Source organism: Gekko japonicus, unplaced genomic scaffold (genome assembly GCF_001447785.1).
Source record: "Gekko japonicus isolate JY-2015 unplaced genomic scaffold, Gekko_japonicus_V1.1 scaffold1412, whole genome shotgun sequence".
Lineage (NCBI taxonomy): Eukaryota > Metazoa > Chordata > Lepidosauria > Squamata > Gekkonidae > Gekko > Gekko japonicus.
The window spans coordinates 83,191-86,927 of record NW_015172597.1 but is presented as its reverse complement, the minus strand read 5'-3'; positions in this window follow the sequence as shown (position 1 = coordinate 86,927).

The following is a 3,737-nucleotide window of genomic DNA, read 5'->3' as shown; positions in this document are numbered from 1 at the left end:
GCCGATGCCTCCGTCGCCTGGCTGGAGTGGCCGCGGGGGAGTCTGGAGTCGGGCGGCCGCTGGTGGGAGCCGCGGGTGCCCGGGCCGAGATTGGGGGGGCAAGGCGGGCGACAGAAGGCCGATGCCTCCGTCGCCCGGCCCTCTACAGAATCCACCCCCCAAACCTCCAGGTATTTCCCTCCTTAGAGCTGGCAACCCTACATTCCCCTCAGTGCCTGTTGGTAGGCAACTAAGCTTGGTCCTGTCACCTACTTTGGCCTTTGGGAGAAAACACATTGGGGCCAGTCCTGATAGGGTTGCCAACTCCAGATGGGAAATTCCTGGAGACTTGAGGGATGGAGCCTGAAGAGGGTGAGGTTTGAGGAGGGGTGGGACCTCAGACAGGTACACTGCCATAGACTCCACCCTCCAAACCAGTCAGTCTCACATAGGGAACCATTGTTGCCAATCTCCAGGTGAGGGCTGGAGAGCACTCAGTATTACAACTGCTCTGCAGAAGGGAGGGCAGAAGTCAGCTGAAGTCAAAGGGGCAGATAATGGTAGGTTGGTGGCTAGCTGGGAAGGAGATGGGGTTGCCAACTACATGCTGACAAATTCCTGGGGATTTGAGGGGTGGAGCCTGGAGAGGGTGGGGTTTGCAGAGGGGTGGGACCTCAGACAGGTAGAATGCCATAGACTCCACCCTCCAAACCAGCCATTTTGTCCTGGGTAACAATTGTTGCCAATCTCCAGGTGAGGGCTACAGATTACTCACAATTACAACTGCTCTTCAGGTAGCAGAGATCAGTTCCTCTGGAGAAAACAGTGGACTCTGTCATTATACCCTGCTGAGGTCACCACAGCAAATTGACACTGTTTGCCCAAAGCCAGAGCACTGCCCCAGAGCCTCTTTCTAGATCCCGTTGTATTGCTTTCACAACGGGCTTTACTGCTAGTAAATATAATAAATGAATAAATAAAGAATGCACCACAGCTCCCCTAGGGCATGTGGACTAAGCTACTCTTTCAGCAATATTTACATTAACTAGATTCTTAGCAGGTTGTCACTTCTCCAACAGAGCCTGAGGAGGACAGAGACCTCAGTGGAGTATACTGCCATAGCATCTACCCTCCAAAGCATCAATTTTCTCCAGGGGAACTGATCTCTGTAGTCTGGAAATGAGCTGTAAGTCCAGTGGATCCCCAGGTCCCACCTGGAGGCTGGCATCCTTAAACTGGGCTCAGGAGTGGATTGGTAGCCAGTGTAATTGCTGTAATATTGGGGTCACATGCTTCTGGTATTTGTCCCCAACTAGCAGTCTAGCCATAGCATTCTGCACTAGCTGCAACTTCTGTCCACACTTCAAGGGTAGTCCCAAGTAGAGCACATTGCAATAGTCCAGTCTAGATATAATTAAGGCATGGATCACTGTGGGTCGATCTGATGCAGCTGCAACACCAGCTGAGGCTGGGCCAAAGCACTCTGAGCCATCACAGCTGCCTAGTTTTCTAAAGTGACTGTTGTATCAAGCAGCACTCCCAAGCTGCAAACTTGGTTTTTCAAGAGGACTATAACCCCATCCAAGATGAGAGATATCTCAGATCCCCAGTATGCCTTTCTGCTAACCTAGAGAACCTCTGTCCTGTCAGGATTTTGCTGGCAGTATAACTATCTTTAGGCATGTCTAGTATCAGTGTCCCTACATGCAAGTGCTGCAGCAACTCTCCACAGGTAAGAAATGAGAAATTTTCAGGGCTGTTGAACACCACACATTTTCAGAGTGGATCAAGCAAAAACTATTTAGTACAGGTGCTCCTGTAATTATGTGACATTGGAAAGCTCAATATGTTCAATGGGCCTCAAACTCTCATGTCTGAGGTGTAGAGTATTGAGCTATCCATAGAAAATTGTGTTGTAGCATGGAATAAAATCCAGATAAATGCAGGTGTTTTTATTTATTTATTTTCCTCTTAATATGGCATGTAGTAAGCCCCCCCCCCCATATTTGTAATGTGGATAAAACTTTGAAAAATTATAAGCCTAATGCTGGACCTAGCTAAATGTTAATGGGGTAGTATAACTAAAAATGAAGATAGAAGCAATTGCCAACACATCTGGGAAAGTTAAGCCCCTGGGGCCAAATGGTACATGTTTTAGCCTACTGATTTCAATTACTTAGGCAGCCTTTTTTCCTGCATAGTAAACAGCCATGAGCACAGCTGTGGTACAAGACTATTTTCAGTCCCTGTGTGAAATGGATCTGGAGGGAGGGAGAGAGTGAAACTTCAGACCTGGCAATTTTAACAGCATTGGATAGACTTGCCAGCTGACCTGGAGAAAATATGTTCTATCCCTTTCATAGAGGCTTAATTTGTGGAAATGGACAGTTGAAGCTTTTCATAGCATAGAGATAAACAACATCACCTAGTAAATAACATTTTTCTCCAAGCCAGTTGGCAACCCTAGCAGTACATACAAGAGCAGCTGCAGTAGGTACCAGCTTCAATGCCACAAGTAACATGAAGATGCAGAAGAAGAAATGAGAGATTGGATTTATACCCCGCCCTTCACTACCCAGAGGAGTCTCAGAGCAGCTTACAATCTCCTTTCCCTCCCCTTCACCACAACAGACACTCTGTGAGGTAGGTGGAGCTGAGAGAGCTCTTTCGAGAACTGCCCTTGAGAGAACAGCTCTGAAACAACTTGTAACTGACCCAAGGTCACATCAGCAGCTGCATGTGGGAGAAAGCAACTTACATCATTCTCCTCACCTCAATTTTATCTTCACAACTACCCTGTGAGGTTGGTTAGGCTGAGGGGGTGGGAGTGGCCCAAGGATTGTCATGTTTTCTTTACAGTACTAAAAAGGTATTTAGTGTATTGCAATGATATTTAATTGTTAAGAATATCATAAGGTATGTGAATGTGCACATAAAAGGACTAAAAGTAGAATTAATACTTATTTTTTTCTTTGTTTAATTCAATTGATGCTAACAACAGCATGTTTGACCGCAGTTTGAAAGTTCACCCATGACATTTAAGGAACATATTTTCTCAATTTAGAAACCACTACCAAAAGCAATTGCTTCGATTTTGAAACAGTTCTAGGGATCAAACTTGAAACTACATAGAGTCTGAAGGATACAAATTCCAGTCTCTCTGTCTAGGCTACTGCTGCCATTGTCAGGTTTCCCCCCAAAAAACAGACTCCGGAACCTTGGGACCCCTTGGGCTAAATTAATATTCATTATATAAAATCAAGAGAGGAGAAATCCTCAACTGAAGCTGAGAAACTGTTTGTGATGATGGAACACTGCTGAGGTTGCCAGCTGTCTGAATTTGCTAGGCCAGACTGAATTTTAAGGTTTAAGGCTGGCTGCCAAATTCAGTGTTGACAATAACATGCCTGGCCTTTCCACAGCCAGTGTTTTGCCACTCATTTTCCCATCAATGCTCTCCTCTTCCCCTTAACCTTTCCTCTGCCTCCTCATTTTTAAAATTTATTTTCAAACATTTATAGCCCGCCTTTCTTCATGGTTCAAGGCAGCTAAATATTAATAGTTAAAATATTTTCCGTTTAAAAGCATAAGTAAAATAACAAAACCCAATCCCCCACCAGGCCTCTTTAAAAATTGCATGGCAAGCTACACATAGCAGTTCCTAATTTCTCTTGAGAATCCTTCCTTTTGAGAACATTTGCCCATCATTTTGGATGTCTTTTTCTAGAGCAACCAAAATAGTGGCTGAACTCTCATGA